Consider the following 26661-nt stretch of genomic DNA (forward strand, 5'->3'; position numbering starts at 1 on the left):
GATGTAGACAAGATCTATCTATGTAGAGATAGACGCCATCGTTTTATCCTTAGTAGCAACGGTACATACGTGTCGATTCCCCTTCTGTCACTAGGATCAAGCACCGTAAGATCGAACCCACTACGGAGCACCTCTTCCCATTGCAAGATAAATAGATCAAATTGGGCAAACAAAACCCAAATATCGGAGAAGAAATACGAGGCTATAAGCAATCATGCATATAAGAGATCAAAGAAACTCAAATAACTTTCATGGATATAAAAAGATAGATCTGATCATAAACTCGAAGTTCATCGGATCCCAACAAACACACCACAAAGAAGTTACATCATATGGATCTCCAAGAGACCATTGTATTGAGAATCAAGAGAGAGAGAGATGAAGCCATCTAGATACTAACTATGGACCCGAAGGTCTACAAAGAACTACTCACGCATCATCAGAGAGGCACCAATGGAGGTGGTGAACCCCATCCGAGATGGTGTCTAGATTGGATCTGGTGGTTCTGGACTCTGCGGTGGCTGGATGAATATTTCGTCAACTCCCCTAGGGTTCTGGAAAAATTGGGGTATTTATAGAGCAAAGAGGCGGTCTGGGGGGAACCCGAGGTGGGCACAACCCACCAGGGCGCGCCTGGGCCTCCTGGCGCGCCCTAGTGGGTTGTCCCCTCCTCGGGACTCCCCCAGGTGCAACCAAGGCCCAACATGTTCCTTCTGGTCCACAAAAAAATCTTTGTAAAGTTTCATGGCATTTGGACTCCTTTTGATATTGATTTTCTGCGATGTAAAAAACACGGAAAAAACAGGAACTTCTACTTGGCACTATGTCAATAGGTTAGTACCAAAAAATGATATAAAATGATTATAAAACATCCAAGATTGATTATATAACAGCATGGAACAATCCAAAGTTATAGATACGTTGGAGTTGTATCAGCATCCCCAAGCTTAACTCCTACTCGTCGTCGAGTAGGTAAGTGATAAAAACAGAATTTTTGATGTGGAATGTTGCCTATCATGTCATATCATATTTCTTTCTTTATAGCATGGAAAATTGGACTTTTAGTTGTTCAAAGCAATAGTCTAGTTTTGACATGATAATTTAGATACTCCAGCATATCAACAAGCAACCATGTCTTCCAAAATATCAGTGCTAAAATAAGCTATCCCTAGCCCATCATGCTCAAACATTGATCCATTTATCAAACACACTCGAATATTAGCTACACCCAATTCTTAAGTACGACCATATTGCCTCCTAGGTGGTGCTTTTATAAGATAAGATGGAGACTCAAAGTCAAAAATAAAAATTGTATAAAGTAAAAAAAAGGCCCTTCGCGGAGGGAAGTAGGGATTTGTAGAGGTGCCAGAGCTCAAAGTGAAAAACTTAGAGATAAAAACATTTTGAGAGGTGTATCCATCCCACCAACGGAACGACTTAGAGTTCCCAATACTTTCCATGCATAGATATATCATAGGCGGTTCCCAAACCGAAAATAAAAATTATTCTTTTTTCCACCATAACTTTCACTTTCCATGGCTAACCGTATCCATGGGTGCCCTCCATACTAACACTTTCCAAGGAATTTATCATTTGACAACATAAAGTAAATTCATTTTTTTGCATTTCGGGACTGGGCATCCCTAATACCTTTGCCTTATTCTCGTGCAATGACAAGTGAATCAACACTCATCTTGAGAATAACACATCTAGCATGGAAAATATTAGCCACCCCTCACCGCTCTGTGAGCGAAACAAACACACAAAATAGAAGTTTATTTTGAAAACTAGAGATGGCACATGCAAATTTGCTTAGAACGGCAAAATAATACCGCATATAGGTAGATATAGTGGACTCATGTGGCAAAACTTGGTTAAAGGCTTTGGATGCACAAGTAGTGACCATACTTAGTGCAAAATGAAGGCTAGCAAAAGATTGAGAAGCGACCAACTAAGAAACAAATAATCTCATAAGCAAGCATTAAGCGTAAATAACACTGAATAATGCATCACAAGTAGGATATAATTTCATTGCATGACTATTGACTTTTGTACTTGCATAGGGAATCACAAACCTTAACACCAATATTCTTACTAAAGCATAATTACTCATCAAGATGACTCACATATCACATCTCATATCTCAAAACTATTACTAAGAATCAAGTTTATTTTGCCCATTGATCTTCATGAAAGTTTTTATTATATTCTTCTTGGATATCTATCACTTTGGGACTAATTTTCATGTATTTCTTTTGACAAGCTCCAACAAATATAAGTGAAGATCATGAGCATAATATATTTTTCTTTCTCTCAAATTAATTTAAGTGAAGCCAGAGAGAATTTCTTGAAAATTTTACTAACTCTCAAATAAATCTAAGTGAAGCAAGAGAGCATTTCTTCAAAAATACTAAAGCACACTGTGCTCAAAAAGATATAAGTGAAGCACTAGAGCAAGTCCATTGCTCATAAAAATTTAAGTGAAGCATAGAGAGCAATTATAACAAGTCATGACATAATTTTGGCTCTCTCAAATAGGTCTGTCCAGCAAGGATTGATGACTTAAAACACAAAATAATATAAGCAAAGACTCATATGATACAAGATGCTCCAAGCAAAACACGTATCATATGACGAATAACAATATAGTTTCAAGTAAAATGCCGATGCTCGTTGGAAGAAAGCATGGATGTCACTCGGGGGCATCCCCAGGCTTAGTTGGTTGCTCATTTTTGGATAATATTTTTGGGATGCCGGGGCATCCTCAAGCTTAGGCTCTTCCATCCTTCCTTCATCCATCGTAAGATAATCCAAAACTTGAAAACTTCAATCACATAAAACTCAACAAAACCTTCGTGAGATCCGTTAGTATAAGAATAATAAACCACTACTATAAGTGATGTATCAAACCAATTAATATTTTGTTTTGTACTATATCTATTGTATCCAACTTTTCTATGGCAAAAACTCATCAAAGAAAACCACAGAGCCATCAAAATAAGCACACAACACAAAGAAAACAGAATCTGTCAAAACAGAACACTCTGTAGCAATCTGACTATTTCGTATACTTCTGTAACTCCAAAAATTCCAAAAATTAGGAAGACCTGAGCAATTTGTATATTGATCTACTGCAAGTGTAATGGGTATTTTATCTCTCTTTTGTAGAAAGTGAAAATTAATTTCGTGAGCCTAAAAGTTTCTGTTTTTCAGCAAGATCAAACAACTATCACCCAAGAAGATCCTAAAGGCTTTACTTGGAACAAACAATAATTAAAACATAAAAAAACACAATCATAATAGTAACATAATTGTGTTAACACACAAAAACAGGAAACAAAAAGACAAAACAAAATTTATTCATTGGGTTGCCTCCCAACAAGCGTTATAGTTTTATGCCCTTAGCTAGGCATAAGGCAAGGATTTAAGTTTTGTCATCTTTGGTTCGAGATCCATAAGATGCATGTTGGGGATATAACTATTGAGTATAAACCGCCCAGGAGGGGCCGGGTTATACTCATAGTGGTTTACTCTTATTGAAGCCCATGAAGACAAGGAATATGGCGCTTCACGGTGGAGATTAACAAGAAGGCCTAAAGCCCAAAGGTGGATTAGGGCCCGTAGAGGTAAACCGCCATATGGTGTGTAACTTGTGTTGTAAGATAGGAAAGGGGAGAAACTGAGCCGGACACATTTATGAGCCGGCTGGGATTCTGTAAACCGCCGGGCGTCAACCCGTGTGTATAAAGGGACGACCCGACGATGGTTCAAGGACAGAAGACAACAGATCGAGAGCCAGGCAAAGCAAATTCGCTCCCTGGTCATCGAAACCCTAGCAATTCCACCACAACTGGATTAGGCTTTTACCTTCACAGCAAGGGGCCGAACCAGTATAAACTCCTTGCGTCCTTTGTCCCTCTTTAACCCCTTTAAGCTAACCCATCGCAATGGCTCCACGACTAAGTCCTCACACTAGGACATCTGCCGTGACAAACCCACGATAGTTGGCGCCCACCGTGGGTGTTGGAGTAATGAGCCACGGGTTGGCTAACCCGAGGCCCAAAACCTTTCAAGACATCGGGGCTGACTGCGCCCCTTGAGACGCCGATGAAGAGCCGCCTTCTGGAGGATGGCTGAAGGAACAGTTGGTTGCCCGCATGCAGCCGAGTCCTAGAGGCGAGGTCAAGACCGGCCGACTCCCGCCTGGCGGCTTCCAGAGAAGCCGGCCACGGGGAGTCGGCCCACGGCACCAACAAAGCCCATGCCCTCATCAGGGGGATGGGACGGGGAGTGGCAACAGTGAAGCCCACTCCCTCCCCTTTTCCAGGACATGGCTAGGCCACAGTGCGTTGTACCAATGGAGATCTCCGTCTAGCGCGGCACTGTTGCCATGCCATCCCTGACATCAGTAACAGTGGGCGGAGTCGTGTGCCCACGACGACCTGTCAGTACGAACCAAGGACGACGGGCCCTACCGGTCAGCGAGAGTCCAGAAGACGGCAAGGGCGCCACCAGTCGGACCCATAGGGAGCCGGCCCCTGGGAGTCGGCCTGCCCCTCCCACAGGTTCCCCGCGCCATTAACTAGACAAGAAAGGGAGTGGCTACAGTGATCACCCGCCAGACGACAGGCCTGTAGCCACGACCCCATGACCAACCCTGCGTCATTAGAAGCACGACTACAGTAATCAGCAGCCGGCAAGACCCGCAAGCGGCGGGTACGGCCTGTCGGCTCCGTACCAGACCAGTCAGCGGAAGGGCCGACACGCGAAGAGACTGATGGTTGGGCCCTGCGCCCAGTCAGTTTACCTTTGTACCCCTGGGGGGGGTAGGCCTATATAAACCCCCCAGGGCACCCATGCAAAGGGTTGGACCCATTAGAATTAGACCAGATCATAGAGGGAGGAGAGAGCTAGCCCTGCCTTCTCCTACCTTCAGCATACAGCTCGAGGAGCGCCTTGTATTCACTTAGCCATAGTGATCATGCGGAGACCCCGCAGAGCAGGACTAGGGGTGTTATCTCCTAGGAGAGCCCCGAAGCTGGGTAAAGTACGTCGGTGTTCTTGTCTACGCCAAATCCCGCTTCCGGGCACCGGCGATGTTCTACTCGCCCCCACCATGATAAGCCATCCATTGGCATATGTCGCACCCAACCCCCGATAGTGGGGCTATCGCACGATGGTTTCAAGTTCCTAGAGGGCAGCTTCGAAGGGCTCAGGGGGATACGTTGTGGGCCGAATGACCAAGAGTCATCGCGGCAAGCTTTACATCGACGATGCAGGTTGGGGCCCTGAGGCCAGCTCAATTGAGTATGGATATCGGGTCCCCTTCAGCGGTATTCATGTTTTCATTAGCAAGATCGGCGGACCGGGCCCTGAGCCGGGCATCTGCACCGACATCGTTGAAACGGCTCAGCATGCGAGATCTGCCCGGGTTCAGCCTGCCATAAAGCGTACCTTCGTGGGAGTCGTCCACGGAGTGGAGTTTGATGATAGATCAGTATCTGGTAGTGAAACCATCGTTTACTCTAATGACGAGTCATCTACCGAAGAGACCGAGTCATTGTACCAACTGCAAGATGGCCGGTTTGGGGGCTGTTCCGATGGCGATAGTATTCCGGACCCCTTTGATCCACCGAGTTGAGTTGTGATCTTCATGGACGGTACACAGTCAACATAGCATTCATCAACCGCAGCAGCAATGATCTCCGGTTCAGCAGCAGCGACATCAGCTGGGGCAAGAGGCCCTGCGCAACCACCGGCTCAGGTTTTGTCCGATTTATTTGACGCTCTGGCAACACTGCTGGCGGCTGAAGTTAACCCGATGAATCAGGATCAACATAACACAGAAGTCACGAAGGTGAAGGATCAGATAGCTCAAGCCAAGGCAGACCTGGCAGCCAAAAACACCAGGATGGCTGCGGAGCAGGCCGAGTTGGATGCGCAGGCTTATCGGCTTATGTTGGATCAGAACGCATCAAATGATGTAATAAGGAGAAGGTACCGGTCTCACCTGCCTCCGGTTTTTGAGCCAAGGAATCTCTTTAACACACGAGCAGGAACCAGTAACCAGCCAGTGGTAAACCGGGTCGAAGCACCTGAAACAGGGGTGCCGGTTCAGCCGTGCACAATGGATCTTCCTCGTCCGAATATCCCGTCACAGCACGTGTCAACGCCTCCGGGTCATTTCTCCAACCCCTTGTATAACATAGTCGCCGTCGCTTCAAGATTAGCAGGCCTCCCGGTCAATGGCGAGTCCCCCATAGTGGTTGAGACGCGGCGGGCTAGGGAGCTCCTTCAGATAGCTTTGACTCCACATCAGGCTTATTCGTACAGTCGTGAGAGGATCCATTCCACCCCTTGCCCAAGCCGGAGTTACAACAGACATATCGATGAAGCAGCTATGTCAAGCAGTGCGCGGAATCGTAATTCGCCTCGTGGTCATAACCCGGCGGGCGGTGGTGCTGATGTTCAGAATGTGGGGGACCAAGGTGGAGCACGTCGAGAGGACGAGTTAGCAGCACAATATGCGGCCCGTCAACCTTCTCCGTTCCATCCAGCGGCTTCGGTTGAAACAGGAGTAACTTTCAGATCTCTGGGTGTGCCGTGTTTGGCCCCGGCTTTGCGGAACATACGGTTGCCCAAGGATTTTAAGCCCCCCCGTAAGGTACCCAATTATACGGCCGATTTACCTCCGGAAGCATGGGTCGAGAGTTATGAGATGGCGATGGAGCTTTTGGATGTTGACGAGGCTGCATGTGCTAAGTATTTTACCATGATGTTAGAAGGAACGGCTCATACGTGGTTGAAGGGACTACCAGCTAACTCCATTGGGTCGTGGGCCGAGTTAAAAGCCCGATTTATCCAGAATTTGAAGGACACATGCAAGCAAACCATGTCGATTGTGGATTTGGCCTCCTGTGTCCAGGAAGAAGGTGAATCAACAACCCATTGGGTGCGCCGGGTTTCAATGATATTGCATTCTTCAGACCGTATCAATGCCGATTCAGCAGTCCTGACGTTAGATAAAAACTGCCATTTTACGCCCCTCAAGCAGAAATTAGGAAGGTTCAAACGTCATTGCAATGACATGGGGACACTTATGGCAACTCTAGTTAAGTACGCTGACTCTGATAGTACCAAGGACTCTGAATCCGATGATGACAAACCGGGAAAGGGAGAGAAGAGCAGAAGCACCAAAGGGCAGCAGCATAACCCGGCGGCGAATAAAGGAGGTAATGGTAAGCGCAAGGCTGATAACAACCTAGACTTTATAGCGAATACCAATACGTAGAATGATGGCCAGGGCCGCAAGGGTAGACCGCCCCTGCAAACCAGAGGATCAGGCATGAATCTTGAGTATCTGTTGAATCAGCCATGTCCGAAGCATGGTACACGTCAGAGACCATCTACTCATCTCTGGAAGGATTGTTATATCATGAAGGAGTTCAAGAATTCAAATCTTTTTCAAGGTAACCATGGACCGGGAGGCGGTCCAGGATCCGGTTCACAGGGGCCGGGTTACGGTGGTAGCGGTTCAGGCTCTGGATTTCAAGGTCATCAAGGCCATCAAAGTCATCAAGGCAGTCGGAGCAATTAGGGGGGCTGTCATCAACAGTCCGGTCAGGGGAATCAGCAGCAGTAGTCTAGATATCAGAGTAACCCGAAACAGTTGAATAGCGAGCAATACCACGTGTTCACCACAAGTTTGTGTAAGCAGGATCAGAAGCTTCATAAAAGGGCAGTAAACTCCGTTGAACCGGCCGTACCCCATTACTTGCGCTGGTCTGAGTAGCCCATTGTGTGGAGTCGAGAGGATCATCCACCCCAGGTTGATAATTCGGGTCATCTGGCGTTGGTGGTTGCACCTCAGGTTGGATGGTATAAGTTCACCAAGGTGCTCATGGATGGAGGGAGCAGCGTCAACATCCTCTATTATGAAACCTTCCATCGTATGGGGTTGACGGATAAAAACCTTAAACCGTCCAACACTGTTTTTCATGGTGTGGTGCCTGGTAAGTCAGCTTACCCGGTTGGTAAGATAGCTCTGGAAGTTGTGTTTGGAGATGAGTATGACTCCCGATCCGAGACATTGACCTTTGAGGTGGTGAAAATCAAAAGCCCTTATCATGCTCTGTTTGGATGGTCGGCTTATGCTAAGTTTATGGCAAGACCCTGTAATGATTATCTGTAGCTCAAGATGCCAGGTCATAAAGGGACCATCACGGTACATGGGAGCCGAAAGATAGCCTTGGAATGTGAGGAAGGTGATGCGGCTTATGCTGAGTCGGTTTGTGCAACAGAGGAGTTGAAATTTTATAAGGACAATGTTGATCCGGCGGATATGACCTCTTTGAAAAATCCAACTACAGAGCATGATCCAGCATTGAAGTTTAAATCGGCTAAGGAAACCAGGTCAGTTGATTTTGTTCCCGGTGATTCATCCAAGCAGTTTAGCATCAGTGCTAATCTGGATCCGAAATAGGAAAGCGCGCTCATCGAGTTCATCCGTGAGACCCGGGGCATCTTTGCATGGAAACCTTCTGACATGCCAGGTGTACCGAGGGAACTCGCTGAGCACACTCTTAATATCGATCCTGAGTTTAAACCAGTCAGGCAGTTTCTCCACCGCTTCAATGAGGAAAGACGTAAGGCTATTGGTGAAGAGGTAGCCCGGCTCTTGGCAGCAGGTTTTATTGTGGAAGTTTTTCGCCCTGAGTGGTTAGCTAACCCGCTGCTAGTACTTAAGAAGAACGGCACTAGGCGTATGTGTGTGGACTACACATATTTGAACAAAGCTTGTCCGGCTGATCCCTTTGCTCTTCCTCGTATTGATCAAATCATTGATGCTACGGCGGGTTGCGAGCGTTTGAGTTTTTTGGATGCTTACTCTGGTTATCATCAGATCAAAATGGTAGTTAAGGACCAGGAGAAGACGGCTTTTATAACTCCCTTTGGAGCCTTCTGCTATGTATCTATGCCTTTTGGGCTCAAAAGTGCCGAGGCGACTTATCAGCACTACATGCAGAATTGTCTTCATAATCAGATTGGGCGCAATGTTCATGCTTATGTGGACGATATAGTTGTCAAGTCCAGCAAGGAGGAAACATTGATAGATGATTTGAAGAAAACTTTTGATAATCTCCGAGTTTATAGGATGATGCTTAATCCGGCCAAGTGTACCTTTGGTGTACCGGCAGACAAGCTCTTGGGTTTTCTAGTGTCTAACAGGGGTATTGAGGCTAACCCGGACAAGACCAAAGCAATCACTTCTCTGGCTAAACCGGCGTGCATTAATGATGGTCAACGTCTGGCAGGTTGTATTGCAGCATTGAGCCGGTTTACCAGCTGGTTGGGGGAGAAGGCTATCCTTCTGTATCATATGATGAAAAAGACAGATAATTTTGTCTAGAGTGATGCGGCTGATGCGGCATTTGAGGACTTGAAGAAACAATTAGCCAAGCCTCCCAAGCATGCTGCTCCCGTTGATAAAGAGCCACTGTTGTTATATGTGGCTGCTAATGCCCGAGCTGTCAGTGTGGCTATTGTGGTAGAGCGGAAGGAGGCAGGTAAGGAATATCCGGTTCAACGACCGTTTTATTATATCAGTGAGGTACTCATTGAGTCCAAACAAAGATACCCACATTGGCAGAACCTGGTGTATGGAGTTTTTATGGCAAGCCAGAAGCTTAAACAGTACTTTCAGGGTCATCCCATCACTGTGATCAGCTCTGCTCCTTTGGGGGATATAATCCAAAACAGGGAAGCAACTGGCCGGGTTGCCAAGTGGGCCATTGAGCTTGGACCTCATGGGTTAAAGTATATGCCTCGAACAACAATCAAGTCCCAGGCACTTGTGGATTTCATCAATGACTTGACAGAATTGCGGACACTAGAGGAGAAGTCGGATAACACATATTGGACTCTTCACTTTGATGGGTCCAGGCAATTGGAGGGCTCAGGGGCTGGAGTTGTGCTATCTTCCCCTGGAGGTGATAAATTTTGTTCTGTCCTCTGTTTAATATTTCCTTGCACTAACGATGTAGCGGAATATGGGGCTTTAATCCATGGTCTTCGAGTGGCTAAGGAGATGAACTTAAGCCGGGTTAGGTGCTTTGGTGACTCAGATTTGGTAGCTCAAAACGTATCAAGCACTTGGGACTCTAAGGATCCACTCATGGCGGCTTATCGACGGGAGGAGGATATTATCGCTGGTCATTTCAAGGTTTACCAGGTTGAACATGTCGACCGGAGGAAGAATGAAGCGGCAGACGCTTTAAGCCGGCTGGGTTCTCAACGTAAACCGGTGCCGCCCAATGTTTTTCTTGATGTCCTTCATAACCCGTAGGTCAAGTTACCCACAGAGGAGGATTTGGCTATTCCTGACCCGGAGGCTCAATTGGTGGCGGCTCTTCATGTTATCCCGGATTGGACGGTTCCCTATTTGGAATATATGACCCGGGGCAAGTTACCTGTGGATGAGGTTTTGGCCCGACAGATAATCCGGCGGTCCAAGTCAATGACTATTATCAACGGAGAGTTGCATCATTGCAGCGTTACAAGGGGGTTTTAGCGTTGTGTGTCTCCAGAAGAAGGCTGTGAGATCCTTCGTGAGATCCATGAAGGGGACTGTGGGCATCATGCCGGTTCAAAGTCTCTGGTAGCCAAAGCTTTCCGTCATGGTTTTTATTGGCTGAGGCTCATGCTGATGCTGAGGACTTGGTCAGAAGGTGTGATGGTTGTCAGAAATTTTCCTGTCGAGCTCATGTTTCGGCTCAGGAGTTAAGGATGATTCCAATCACTTGGCCATTTGCAGTCTGGGGGCTTGATATGGTGGGGCCCTTTAAGAGATCCAAGGATAAGAAGACCCACCTCCTGGTGGTAGTTGACAAGTTTACTAAGTGGGTAGAGGCCAAGCCAGTGAGCAAATGTGATGCGGCGACGGCGGTTCACTTCATGAAGAAAGTGATCTTTCGCTTTGGCTTTCCACATAGCATTACCACTGACAATGGCACTAACCTTTCCAAGGGAGCTATGGAAGATTTTTGTCAACGTGAGCATATCCAGCTTGATATATCATCAATAGCTCACCCCCAGTCTAATGGTCAAGCTGAGAGAGCCAATCAAGAGATCTTAAGAGGTATTAAACCCCGGCTTATGGTTCCCTTGCAGAGGATGCCAGGTTTTTGGGTCGAGGAGTTACCTTCCGTATTATGGAGCATTAATACCACCCCGACAGGTCTACAGGTTATACACCCTTTTTCATGGTTTATGGAGCAGAAGTAGTTCTCCCTAGTGACATCCGTCATGACTCGCCCCGTGTGGCGGCTTATGTTGAAGCTGATAATGAAAAGGCACGTCAAGAAGCACTTGACCTGTTAGATGAAGAGCGTGATATCGCAGCAGCTCGTTCGGCGATTTACCAGCAAGACCTGTGCCATTACCACAACCGCCGGGTTAAAACCAGAACTTTTTAAGAAGGTGATCTGGTGCTCCGACTCATCCAGGATCAGACTGATATGCACAAGCTATCCCCGCCTTGGGAAGGACCCTTTGTGGTCAGCAAGAATCTAAATAATGGGTCATATTACCTTATCAATGTTCGAGACCACAAGGACTCACACACGTCAGAGGAGGAGACCTGCTACCTCTTGAGCACTGTGTTGGTTTTCCCCGAAGAGGAAGGGATGATGCAGCAAAGTAGCGTAAGTATTTCCCTCAGTTTTTGAGAACCAAGGTATCAATCCAGTAGGAGCCTACGCGCGAGTCCCTCGTACTTGCACAAAACAAATAAATCCTCGCAACCAACGCAAATAGGGGTTGTCAATCCCTACACGACCACTTATGAGAGTGAGATCTGATAGATATGATACGATAATATTTTCGGTATTTTTGTGATAAAGATGCAAAGTAAAATAAAGGCAAAGTAAAGAGAAAAGGAAATAACTAAGTAGTAGGAGATTAATATGATAAAGATAGACCCGAGGGCCATAGGTTTCACTAGTGGCTTCTCTCGAGAGCATAAGTATTCTATGGTGGGTGAACAAATTACTGTTGAGCAATTGACAGAATTGAGCATAGTTATGAGAATATCTAGGTATGATCATGTATATAGGCATCACGTCCGAGACAAGTAGACTGACTCCTGCCTGCATCTACTACTATTACTCCACTCATCGACCGCTATCCAGCATGCATCTAGAGTATTAAGTTAAAAACAAAGTAACACCTTAAGCAAGATGACATGATGTAGAGGGATAAACTCATGCAATATGATGAAAACCCCATCTTGTTATCCTCGATGGCAACAATACAATACGTGCCTTGCTGCCCCTACTGTCACTGGGAAAGGACACCGCAAGATTGAACCCAAAGCTAAGCACTTCTCCCATTGCAAGAAAGATCAATCTAGTAGGCCAAACCAAACTGATAATTCGAAGAGACTTGCAAAGATAACCAATCACACATAAAAGAATTCAGAGAAGATTCAAATATTGTTCATAGATAGACTTGATCATAAACCCACAATTGATCGGTCTCAACAAACACACCGCAAAAAGAAGATTACATCGAATAGTTCTCCACAAGAGAGGGGGAGAACATTGTATTGAGATCAAAAAAGAGAGAAAAAGCCATCTAGCTAATAACTATGGACCCGTAGGTCTGAGGTAAACTACTCACACTTCATCGGAGGGGCTATGGTGTTGATGTAGAAGCCCTTCGTGATCGATGCCCCCTCCGGTGGAGATCCGGAACAGGCCCCAAGATGGGATCTCGTGGATACAGAAAGTTGTGGCGGTGGAATTAGTTTTTTGGCCTTGAAGGAGTCTTGGATTAGGGGGTCTCCGGACAGCCGGACTATATCCCTTGGCCGGACTGTTGGACTAAGAAGATACGAGATTGAAGACTTCGTCCCGTGTCCGGATGGGACTCTACTTGGCATGGAAGGCAAGTTAGGCAATACAAATATGTATATCTCCTACTTTGTAATCGACCTTGTGTAACCCTAGCCCCTTCCGGTGTCTATATAAACCGGAGGGTTTTAGTCCGTAGGACAACAGATAATCATACCATAGGCTAGCTTCTAGGGTTTAGCCTCTCCGATCTCGTGGTAGATCAACTCTTGTACTACTCATATTATCAAGAATAAATCAAGCAGGACGTAGGGTTTTACCTGCATCAAGAGGGCCTGAACCTGGGTAAAACATCGTGTCCCCTACCTCCTGTTACCATCCGCCTTAGACGCATAGTTCGGGACCCCCTACCCGAGATCCGCCGGTTTTGACACCAACATTGGTGCTTTCATTGAGAGTTCCTCTGTGCCTTCGCTGCAAGGAAGGATGCCTCATCTTGTTGTTAAGAACAACATTACCGCCGGGGGAGCCCTGGCTGTCGGCCAAACTCTCAGGCTAGGCAGTTTCATCATGACCGCCTGTTCGGCTGCTGCACCTATGATGACTTCTCGGGTCATCGAAAACAACCTCCACGTCGGCTCGGAATTCGCCGAGCAGATGGATCCAACGGAGTTCTGTTCCCTAAACGAGCTCTTGGATCGCATCACCGCCTTCAGAGTCGCTACAGACTATGATCGGATTGGGGTTAAACCCGATCAAAGGGAGATTAACTCTCCACCGGTCACCCATCATGTTGCGGTGGTGGAGGAACAATGCGGCGATTCTTCCTCTATCTTGAGGACTAACTATGTCCGGATTCCTGAGCTCTCCGATCCGGATACCCATTTACGGGAGGACATCACCCAAGCCCTGAACCTAGAGTCAGGCAGCGGGCCAGACTCATCGGGCAACATCCTGGAATCCGAACTTCCAAGATCGGAAACCCCTCGGCCCCTGGGTCTCAGATCGGGTAGGGATTCGGACTCAAACCCACCCACCCACCCAGACATAAACGATCTTTCCCACATCAAGCAAGAGCCCCATGAAACAGTACATCATTATTGGGCTAGATTCCTCCTTGTGATGAACAAGGTTAAGGACTACCGCGAGGAAGACGCAGTCTCACTTTTTTGCTATAACTGCACGGACAAGGGAATCCTTAACGCCATAAGTTGATGTGACATATCATGCTTCGCCGACTTGGCGTCCATAGTACGAAAGTACTGCGTGATGGAAAGTGCCTGGAAAACCGAAAAGAAAATTTGGGATAATCCGGCTCTGAATATACACCCAGTCCGAAGTAAAAGGATGCACTATCATAAGACACCCGAGTCAATTACAAAGAAGCAAAAACCCTCTATAGGGCGTGGAACCATATTGGAGGGATGGCTCAACGGACCCTGCAAAATTCATAGTACAGCGGATACCATACCAACACATAGCCTTAGAGCATGTTGGATACTCCGGCAGGTGGCCAAAAGCGGCGAGGATCTGCTCATCCCAGATGCCACAGAGCACCATCCCAGGGATAACAATACGGTATTAACAATCTTTGAGACCTCCGCATCAAATAATAGGCGCAAGCGAACACTCCGCAACATTGCCAAAATCTGCCACGTAGCAGCAATAAATCCATGGAGCGACACGGCTATTACCTTCAATGCTAGTGACGAACCTAAATTCCGAATAGCCCGAGCACCAGCTGCACTGGTCCTCAGTCCAATTGTGGACGGATTTCGACTCACCAAAGTACTCATGGACGGTGGCAGTGGATTAAACCTCATCTACGAGGAAACTCTTAAAAAAATGGAAATAGACTGGAACCGCATTGAGCAAAGCAGCACAACCTTCAAAGGAATCATCCCCAGTCGGGAAGCACGCTGTGCTAGGAAAATCACACTAGATGTGGTATTCGGCACGCTGGAGAACTATAGGTCCGAAGAAATTACATTCCAAGTGGCCCCATTCAGTAGTGGATACCACACCCTCTTGGGACGAGAGGCATTCACGATCTTCCAAGCCATACCCCATTATGGGTACATGAAGCTCAAAATGCCCGGGCCCAACGGAATCATCACTCTCGTTAGTGATCCGGACACAGCACTCCGCGCCAAAAACAAAACAGCCGCATTGGCCCTCGAGGCATTATCCGAAGACCTTTCGGCTGAGGAATTAACTGCGCTACGCTCCAAAGTGGACAGGGATGACGTGATACTTGACAAGAGATCCAAGTCCACCTCTTTTAAACCAGCGGAAGAAATAGTCAAATTCCAAGTCCACCCAACGGACCCTAAAAAAACAGCTTCCATCGGGGCATAGTTAAACCCCGCCGTGGACGCCGCACTACGAGAGTTCCTGCGCGAGAATTGGGATATATTCGCCTGGCACCCCTCAGACATGCCGGGAATCCCACGCAGGCTGGCCGAGCATAGCCTCAATATTCTAAAGGGATTCAAGCCGGTCAAGCAGGCTCTTCGGCGTTTCTCTGAACCTAAGAGACAAGCTATGGGAGAGGAACTAGCCAAGCTATTGGAGGCCAGATTCATTAGAGAAATAAAACACCCGGACTGGCTAGCAAACCTAGTGATGGTACCAAAGAAGGACAAATCCTGGTGCCTATGTGTCGATTTCAAGGACCTCAACAAGGCTTGCCCAAAGTATCCCTTCCCCCTCCCCGCATTGATCAAATCATCGATGCTACCGTAGGACACGAGTCATTGTGTTTCCTCGACGCATACTCCGGCTACCACCAAATCAAGATGGCGGAGTTCGACCAAGCCGCAACGGCATTTATCACACCATACGACCCCTTCTATTTCAACACAATGCCTTTTGGGCTCAAAAACGCCGGCGCAACATATCAGCGCATGATCCAGACATGTCTGGAGAAATAGATCGGCAAAAAAGTAGAGGCATACGTGGATGATGTGGTCGTTAAAACCAAACACATCAACTCTCTAATAGACGACTTGAGGCTCACATTCGACAACCTCTGAACATACGACATCAAGCTCAATCCGGAAAAATGCGTTTTCGGCGTACCAGCCAGAAAGCTCCTGGGCTTCATTGTCTCCAATAGAGGAATTGAAGCTAATCCGGCCAAAATCCGAGCTCTGTCACATTTGGCTATCCCAACAGACCTCAAACAAATCCAGAAACTAACTGGATGTGTGGCGGCTCTAAGCCGCTTTATCTCCTACTTAGGAGAAAAGGCATTACCCCTTTATCGCCTCCTTAGGTGCACCGAACACTTTGAGTGGACGGACGCTGCCACAGCCGGATTGGAAGAAATAAAAGCCATACTGGCAACCAACCCAATCCTGGCCGCGCTAAACATCGGTGAACCAATGTTGTTGTACATTGCGGCAACTCATCAAGTTGTAAGCGCAGTGCTCGTCGTCGAACGAGAAGCTAACGGACATAAATTCCCTCTTCAAAAGACGGTATACTATGTATCCACTGTCCTCACTCTATGCAAATCATGGTACCCACATTATCAAAAGATAGCCTATGCGGTATTCATGGCATCCCGGAAGCTGTGACACTACTTTCAAGAGTGTTCGATTACAGTAGCCTCAGAAGTGCCACTTAATGATATTATAAACAACCGCGATGCTACAGGCCGGATTGCCAAATGGGCCATTGAGCTCCCCCCATTCGACATAACATACAAACCTCGGCGAGCCATTAAATCGCAAGTATTGGCCGACTTTGTCGCCGAATGGACGAAAGCTGAACTCCCTAAAGAGTACGACGCATACTCCAATTGGATCATGCACTTCGACGGCTCTAAAATGCTGGCTGGTCTAGGGGCTGGCGTCGTCCTGACGTCCCCAATCAGAGATACAGTTCAATACATTCTGCATATACTGTATACAGACTCCAACAACGCAGCCGGATACGAAGCCCTGCTACATGGTCTTCGGATGGCAGTTTCCACGGGCATTCAACGACTGGAGGTGAGTGGGGATTCGAACCTCACAATATCCCGAATAAATGGAGACTTTGATGCCAAGGATCTGAAGATGGCGGCCTATCGAAACATCGTCCTAAAGATGTCAGCTCGGTTCGAGGGGCTCGAATTTCACCATGTGGCTTGGGAAAACAATCAGGCGGCGGATATCCTCGCCCGCATCGGCGCAAAACGCGATGCAGTCCCCCCAACATCTTTTTGGAGAGGTTGTTTAAGCCATTCGTAGTATGGGAAGGGGACACTGGTAACAATAGTCCGGACCCGGCCAAAATGCCCGATACCGAACACTCTGACATAATCGGAGGCTCCGCCACCGAAATAACACCTTCAGCCCATGTAATAATGGCCATCATTGCCTAATGGACAGAACCATTCCTGGCCTACCTAACTAGGCAGGAACTCCCCGAGGACCAAAATGAGGCACGCTGCATAGTGCGGCGATCTAAAGCCTACAAGGTCCACGAGGGAGAGATGTATAAAAAAAAGCACTACCGGAGTCCTTCAAAGGTGCATCTCCGAAGAGGAAGGGCGAAAGCTTTTGGCAGAAATTCACGCTGGACTAGGTGGCCACCACGCCGCAGCCCGGGCCCTCGTAAGCAAGGCCTTCCGTACAGGGTTTTATTGGCCGACGGCCCGGGCAGACGCATAGGACTTGGTCCAATGCTGCGCCGGTTGCCAGCTTTTTGCAAACCAAAGCCACATGCCACCCACCGCCCTCCAAACAATCCCCATCACTTGGCCCTTCACGGTCTGGGGGCTTGACATGGTCGGACCCCTTAAGGGGGAACCCATAAGAAAAAATACTTACTGGTCATGGTGGATAAATTCACCAAATGGATAGAAGCCAAACCTGTTAAAACAGCTGAATCCGGACCGGTGATAGTCTTCATATCCGGGGTTGTACACCGTTATGGCGTCCCCCACAGCATCATCACTGACAACGGCACGTACTTCACGGCCGACGAGGTAAAACTCTGGTGCAGCAACATGGGCATCAAGCTCGATTATGCTTCCGTCTCTCACCCACAAACCAACGGCCAAGTTGAGCGAGCAAATAGTCTTATCATGAGCGGCATTAAACCCAAATTAGTGCGGTCCTTAACGGAGTCTAACATGCATTGGGTAGAGGATCTCGACTCCGTACTCTGGGGGCTGCGGACCATGCCAAATCATAGTACCGGATATACACCCTTCTTTATGGTGTACAGCGTAGAGGCAGTTATGCCCTGCGACATAATTCATGACTCACCTCGAGTGCGCATGTACAAAGAAAGAGAAGACGATCTCGATCGGCAGGACAGTCTGGACACCCTAGAGGAGGAGCGCGATGTGGCAAAAGCCCGTTTCGCATTCTATCAGCAAGAGGCTCGCAGATACCAAAGCAAAGAAGTATGGGCCAAAACTTATAACGTTGGTGAGTTAGTTCTACGCCTGCCGGAGAAGAAAAAGACCAAGCTCGAGCCCAAATGGGAAGGTCCCTTCATTATTGACCAAGTTCTGACCGATGGAGCGTACCGTCTGCGGGATGCATCGAATAATCGACTTGAGCCGAACCCATGGAACGCAGCCAGGCTCCGAAGATTCTACGCCTAGCGCTGGACTCTATGTTCGTCTCCTTCCTCTGTCCATTTTTTGAATATATATTATCTGTCTTTTTTCTCTTTCTTTCTTTTATTCTTTCTCAAGGCCTTAAAGGGCCAACTTGTGCCTCGCTTGCACACTATAGATGCGCTAACCACGCTTATTATACCTGGGGGCTTCTTACATAGAAGCTTAATTAACTATCTGGGCTTCATGCCCAGCACATGTGTTATTCTTCCGCATGTACCTTTTCTTCACCATTATATGCATCGATATGACTTAAGTTTTGGCCAAGCTGGGTTGCCCGACTCTTATATTTATGCCCTACGTTCCCGTTAATTCGTCTAGGGCATAAGGGGAGCACCTCTGCGATTGTTACTGCCGGGTCAGCCGGATGTGTACCTCAGACTGGGTGAAGCCGAAAGCTAGCGTTCTTAAGGGAATATTCGGTCGGTGAACAAAAGATGATTTTTATTTATTTTCCATATGTGCCCCCAGATGTTTTTTCTTGTGTTTCCTCTTGCAGTCCAGACATGCACTCTAGGGCATGCGTACCCAGGGAAAGGAACCCTTAACGGAACTATTCTCCCTGGAAGATGTTTCTTACTACCCATGTAATATAACATAACTAGTTGGGCACTTGTCTGTTCAAGCACTAATGACCCCTACGCCTGGTCTCCACGCATACCCCGGTTCTTATATAACTGAGCGGGTATTCGGATACACTCCGGACTATCGGGTCTCGAGGTTGAAGCGAAAAGGTCCGCCATGACAAATGATCTACAATCCGACTAGAAGGCATTATACATGTCACTTTAATTACATAGTCATGTAGACTGACTAAATTCCTCGTCTATACCATCCAACAGGCGGTCTAGCCTACAATCCTGTTGGGAATACTTTGCGGCTAATTCTACTTGCCCGTAGACTGAACTAACGGGGATCTCTTTCCCATCGGGCCCCACAAGTCCGACCTCGGCCATGTGATTTGGGTCAGCCTTGGTATACCGCATCTTCACCATGGCCCAGGCTTCCCTGGCACCTTGACGGCAGGCAGATATCTTCCATAATCGAAAGCGCCGCCGTGCTCCCTTGAGCTTCTCCACAAGCTCTCCAACGCCTTCTGGCAGGGAGATGGATGACCACAAGGCCTGGGCAATACCTTGCATCACCTGCCGAACTTGTTCGTGCAGTTGTGAGAGCTCGGATAGAAGATCACCCGCAGACCCGGGCATCTCCTCCGTGGGACGACCTGTCAGCATACCTGCAGACATAACTCTGTTAGCCGGCTTCTCCGCTGTCCCCTTTATTAAGGGTTCGTTCAAGCACTTACTGAATATGCTGCGTCGAAGCCGCTTATTCTCCTTCTCGGAGTCCGCAAGCTGGGCTTGAACATCTTTCAGTTCCACGCTCAGCTTGGTATTGGCGTCTTGGAGATGGTTTTTCTCCCGCCTGACCTCAGTCAGCACGCGTTCGCTAGCCTTTAGCTATTGTAGGGCGTGCTGCTCCTCCGGATTCTCTCCAGATTCATCTACAACATCTATTATTAGATCTGCAGCCATGCCGCACGCTATATGGTACCTATCATTCTTTCAAATAAATGTTACCCGCTGGGGACTTTTTAGGTTCCTTCAATGCGGCAACAGCGGCCCGAAATTAGGTCTTGCATTTCTCCAGCTCCTGTGACAGTAGACTATTCTTCTCTGTAAGAACCTGCACAATAAGATGATCCTTAAATCAGTTCTGCTAACTATTTCAAGTCTCAGGGGCTACTGTCGGTGTCAAAACCGGCGGATCTCGGGTAGGGGGTCCCGAACTGTGTGACTAGGCCGGATGGTAACAGGAGGCAAGGGACACGAAGTTTTACCCAGGTTCGGGCCCTCTTGATGGAGGTAAAACCCTACGTCCTGCTCGATTGATATTGATGATATGGGTGTTACAAGAGTAGATCTACCACGAGATCAGAGAGGCTAAACCCTAGAAGCTAGCCTATGGTATGATTGTATGTTGTGATTGTTGTCCTACGGACTAAAAACCCTTGATTTATATAGACACCGGAGAGGGTTAGGATTACACAAGGTTGGTTACAAAGGAGGAGATAACCATATACGTATTGCCTAGCTTGCCTTCCATGCCAAGTAGAGTCCCATCCGGACACGAGACAAAGTTTTCAATCTTGTATCTTCATAGTCTAACAGTCTGGCCAATGGAGATAGTCCGGCTGTCCGGAGACCCCCTAGTACAGGACTCCCTCAGTAGCCCCTGAACCAGGCTTCAATGACGATGAGTCCGGCGCGCAGTTGTCTTCGGCATTGCAAGGCGGGTTCCTTCTCCGAATACATCACAGAAGAATTTGAATACGATGATAGTGTCCGACCCTGCAAAATAAGTTCCACATTCCACCATAGAGAGAATAATGCTTTCGCAGATCTAATGCGCTAGCTTGCTTTGGCAACATGACGTTACGTCATGGCCCAGTGATTATTCGAACCGTTTCTTTTAACCAGCCCCGCACATAACGCGAGGCAGTTTTTCGACACGTCTTATCAAAGCAGAGATCGTGTCCCCCTATTACGGGATTCTCATCAATACGGGTGTGGGTAACTGAACCGCGCCATCAATTGCGGCGCTTGGGGGATAAGCGAGTTTTACTAGGCAAGTGGGGACGTTTAATTTTGTCCGCCCATATAAAGGGATAAGGATTCACCTTTCTATCCACACCTTCTTCCTCCTCTGCTCATCTGCTCCCGCATACTCGAGCTCTAGCGCCCAAGCTCTCACTTCCACCTCAACCTTCTCCAACCATGTCCGGAGCGGGAGGCAAGTGGATGGTCTCCTCCGTCATGGAGGGAGACGTCAAGAAACTGAGGAGAGCCGGATACCTGCACGACGACATCGCGCACCGGCTCCCAGATGAGGGACAACTCATCCCCACCCACGAGCCCCATGAGAGGGTGGTATTCCTCACTCATTTCGTCCGCGGACTGGGATTTCCTCTCCATCCCTTCGTCCGGGGGCTCATGTTTTATTACGGCCTGGATTTCCATGATCTGGCCCCGAACTTCATCCTCAACATCTCGGCATTTATCGTCCTGTGCGAGGCCTTCCTCCGCATCAAGCCCCACTTCAGCTTATGGCTGAAGACCTTCAATGTCAAGTCGAAGGTAGTGAGCGGCCGCCAGGCGGAGCGCGGAGGCGCCATGGTGGGCAAGATGCCCAACATCACATGGCTCGAGGGCACCTTCGTGGATACCATAAAGGGGTGGCAATCGGGGTGGTTCTATATCACCGAGCCGCGCGACCCCGCATGGGTAGCGGCCCCGAGTTCCGATCTGGCATCCCCATGCGGCTCACCTCCTGGAAAGAGAAGGGCCTATCCTGGGGTAATTCAAAACAGCTGACCGGACTCCAGTCATGTATTCAGAACATGGTGGATAAGAAGCTCAAGCTTGTCAACATAGTCCAGGTTATGCTCATTCGCCGGATACTCCCGTGTGAACAACGGGAGTTTACCTTGTGGGAGTTCAATCCGGCGCAGCACCGAACTCTGAACAGGCTCTTCGACATGACTCATGAAGATGCCTGGAGGGTGCTGTTCAAGGGCGCCGCGGTCCCTCCCCCCATTACTGAGGATCGCGGATTCAGCGCGAAGCGCCACGCCAGTGTGGAAAGTTGTTTGACCTCTTACAGGATATTTGTTTTATATATATAGATTGGCTCTATGCGGGATCTAAACTCTAGTAATTTTGACAGGACTGGCAGAAGATGGCCGGACAGATCGACTGTCCGGCTCCCTTGCCCGAAGGCCCCGTAGACGCTCTTCTGAAGAAGATGCTGACTCCGGCCCCTTATAAGGTGCCGGAGAAGACCAAGAAGGCCAAGGGAGATCGAAAGAGTTCTCGACGCCATGCGTCGTCAGACTCACCGTCCGATGACTCTACGGTGCACTCTTCCCCCGAAGACGGGGAAGAGGAAGAGGAGGCTCCCCCACCGACTGGGGGAGACAAGAAAAGGAAGGCCGCCCCAACTGGGGAGGCCGAAGGGTCCAAGAAGGGAAGGACGCTCCTTCTGGACAGCTCCATCGCCGCCGATGAAAGTGAAGACGAGTGGTTGCCTAGGGGCAAGCCCCAGGGGAGATCGTAAGTATTCGGATACCAAAGTAACCCATAGGATTCCTTTGTCGCATTGCTTTCCCTAATGCCGAACTCAATTGTGCAGGCCGCCCTGAGGCAATGTCGAGGTATCCTCGGACGGCTCCCTGGGCGCGTCAGACATGGATAGCGATTCAGTCCCGACGGCCACCTCCCCTCATCCGGCCGACGACACCAAGGTGTTGTCTCAAGAGGCACCGGATCGGGGGGCACAGGCCCGGCGGCGCCTCAAGGCGACCTTCCGGACTCTGGGAGCCGATGGGACGGGGTCCCCGGAAGCTCCGAGTTCGGTGCTTAGCCGAACACCGTGCCGGACCCTCCAACAGATCCGAGCTCGGGCAGGCGGTCCCCTTCTAAGGAGGGTGAGACACCAGTGCCGGTGACCTTTGTCCACCCAGAGGCGCCAGACACTATGTTGGAAGCACTTCGCAGCGCTTCCATCGAGGAGGAGCACCGCACTATCATGAGTGTGGTGATCCAGAAGGTTCAGTCCGCGAAGAGCGGATTGACTGAAGCCTGTACTAGCCTTCTAACAGGCTTCGAGGTAAGTATTTTAAAATGTAGTAGAAGTGTTACCGCATAGACAGTAGCCCCTGATGCTGTGTTCGATGTTCACAAAGAAAAGCCGAATAGAGGATCAAATAATATCGCAGGAGTCTAATATAAGTATGTCAATATGCATATGCAGGCTTCGATGCTGGCGTCCGCCGCACTAACTGCGGAGGTCGCCGTGCTGAAGGAGGCCCTCGAGGGGTCCCAGAAAGAGCTCGGCCTTGCTAATAGGCAGCTCGAAGAGAACAAGGGTAAGTAATACCCCATCTGTAGATGAGAAAAAAGGACACGATTGCTAAATGAGAGGATCATTGTATGTTTGCCAGGGGCCACGGCCGAGGTGGCGACCCTGAAGCAAGCGCTATCCCAGGCCGAAGAAAAGGCGGCCCAGGAGCGCACCGAGCGAGAGAGGCACGAGGCTCGAGTGGGCGAGGTGCAGCAAGAGCTCCAAGCTCTCGTGACGAAGCACGAGGCGTTGGAGCTTGACTTGAAGACTAGAGAGTCTGAGCTTGTCGCGGCCCGTGAGAGCGCGAAGAGTGCCAAGGCCGAGGCCCAGAAGGCCCTTCAGGAGATCGACGCGATGAAGAAGATAGCGGAGGGTAAGGCTTTCTATATGTAAAGCAAGCATGCAAGGGTGAATTACCGATTACTTACCCGAATCCGGAGCTCTTCAGGAGCATTCGCAGATTTGCCCCGCAGTGTGTTCGATGCCACACTATTCTACCAGGCAGAGGACGGAAGCTCGATGGAGAAGCTGTTCTGGTCTCAGTATGCAGAGGCCGAAGAGCCGGTGCCAATGAGTGACCAGCTGAAGCAGATGGCCGAGCTACACAAGGCGGCCGATCAGGCCATGAAGGGCTTCATAGTCCGATTGTGGCCTGGCGACGCCCTTCCGAACAGCTTCTTCGGCCTAGTGAGGCGGCTTGTGGATGCCTGCTCATGGCTGGAAGTCGTCAAGCGATCCGTTTGCATTGAAGGTGCACGCTGGACCTTCGCTCATGTGAAAACGCAGTGGGTCAAGCTAGACGTCGTGAAGCTTATCAAGGAGGGGCCGCCGGAGGGCAAGGAGCACCGCCACCCCGAGATGTACTACGAGGGTGTTCTGCCGAGCGCCCGTCTTATCGTGGATGAGTGTTCACAAAATGTAATATTTGAATGAGACTTGATCATTTTTTATCCTGTGTAATGAAAACTTGTTTCATATGCGGTATGCAACGCTTGTGGGAATTTAAAATATTACCTTCTGTTTGGCTGTTTATCCAATCTGAGAGATGGCTAGTCCTCGGCTTCTGCCCCCATGCCACGAGTGCCGGGGTGTTCGGGATAAACCTGAGCACTCTTGTTCCCATGTTTGGGTCCTTCGAGGGAGGTGCTCAGCACAACGAACAAGGCAACCGGACTAATAATCCTTTATCACTCTCACTTAGCCATAGAATTCTATAATTTTAAATTTCGGCGAAGCCCCTGGTATTCGGAAGGCTGAATTCAAAGCGCGATACATGCCTGTAAGCCAGACGGAGCCGGCCCCTCACTCTAAGCGGCATAAGTCTTTAGGGACTCGAAAAAGCTCGCCGAACAGCGACCAGTCTCTCGCCTTATCATGACAGTCAGTTTTAGCTTTCTCTACTGAGGTGCTCGGCCCGGCAGAACCGGGGCACAATCGCAGTAGTTCTCCTAGCACTACCTTAGCCGATAGAGCGGAACATAAGGTACCAAAACATAGGAGGCGGGCAAACCCAACCTTTGACCAAAGACATGATTCGGAGCTGATGCATATAATGCTATAAGTTCGGGGTGCCGCACTTGTGAAAGTGTTCGGACTTTTTACACTATATTGTGGGTATGTAAGCCCCTGGTGCATTGGCCGTACCAGAGTGTACGGTTGCTAGGTGTCATTAATGAACACATAGATATGTATACATATAACAAAAGTGCGATAATAATCGTAACGTCATGCATTGTATATTAAAAAATTGCATTAAAGCAGAGTGATACAGATAGTGTAATGAGCAAAAAAGTAGGACTATGTCCCTTCCAAGGGCGAGCTGAGGAATTATGTGAAATCTGTAATCCACCTGGGAATTCCGTAGTCGTCGGCCTCCTTGGTTGCTGTATCATGTGTTCGGCAATAGAGCTGCCGGACAGTGTTTCCAGAGATTGAAGTCCTGAAAGAAAAAGAAAAATAACCAAAGGGGAAGCCCCTCTTGCGGTTTAGGCCGCGTTTTGGGACGTGCCGTAGTTGTGCCTCCCCCTCCCCATCTGTGCCCATGGTATTTTTAATGCGTAATGATGTACGCGCGGCACGAACAACGTCGTTGGGCTGGGATTGGGGTGGCATTCGTATTGCTACGCCAGCTCAGATCGCGCCAGGCGATCTATTTGCCGATTGCCCCGAGCGCGCTTGAAAGTGTCCGGGCTTTGAAATGCCGAACTGGTAGATTGCCTTGATAGGCTGCTTTGTGCTTCTGCTGCGAGGGCCGTGGTGTGCTCCTCTGTTCAGAGAGAGCGCTCTGTGTTTCCATTGCATGTAATAACTCCGTGAGGTCCTGTCATCTTGAGCTTGAGGTATGCATAATGTGGTACCGCATTGAATCTAGTGAATGCGGTTCGTCCGAGCAGTGCGTGATAACCACTGCGGAACAGGACTATATCGAAGATTAACTCTTTGCTTCGGAAGTTATCCGGGGATCCGAAGACCACTTCCAGTGTAATTGAGCCTATGCAGTGGGCCTCTACGCCTGGAATGACGCCTTTAAAGGTCGTCTTTATGGGTTTGATCCTTGAAGGGTCTATATCCATTTTGCGCATTGAGTCCTGATAAAGCAGGTCCAGGCTGCTGCCGCCGTCCATAAGGACTCGAGTGAGGTGAAATCCATTGATGATTGGGTCTAGGACCAGTGCGGCGAATCCGCCATGACGGATACTAGTGGGGAGGTCCCTGCGATCGAAGGTGATCGGACAGGAGGACCAAGGGTTGAACTTTGGGGCGACTGGCTCCAACGCATATACGTCCCTAAGCGCACGCTTCCGCTCCCTCTTGGGGATGTGGTTTGCGTATATCATGTTCACCATCCGCACTTGCGGGGGAAACCTTTTTTGTCCTCCAGTGTGCGGCTGCTGGGGTTCTTCCTCATCATCACTATGCGGCCCCTTGTCCTTGTTTTCAGCGATTAACTTGCAGGCCTGCTTGAACACCCAACAATCCCTGTTGGTGTGATTGGCTGGCTTGTCTGGGGTGCCGTGTATTTGGCACGAGCGATCGAGTATACGGTCCAAGCTGGACGGACCCGACATACTTTGTTTGAATGGCTTTTTCCGCTGACCGGGTTTAGAGCCTTTGAATTCGGCATTGACTGTCGTATCCTCAGTACTTTCACTGTTAATGCAGTGCTTATGCTTGTTGCGACGCAACCTGCTATTGCCGTTCTTGGTATCTGAGGTACCATGGTTCTTTGATATGTTGTTACTTCGAGCCAACCAGCTGTCTTCTCCCGCACAGAAGCGGGTCATGAGA

The sequence above is a fragment of the Triticum aestivum genome, chromosome 5A (genome assembly GCF_018294505.1).
Source record: "Triticum aestivum cultivar Chinese Spring chromosome 5A, IWGSC CS RefSeq v2.1, whole genome shotgun sequence".
Lineage (NCBI taxonomy): Eukaryota > Viridiplantae > Streptophyta > Magnoliopsida > Poales > Poaceae > Triticum > Triticum aestivum.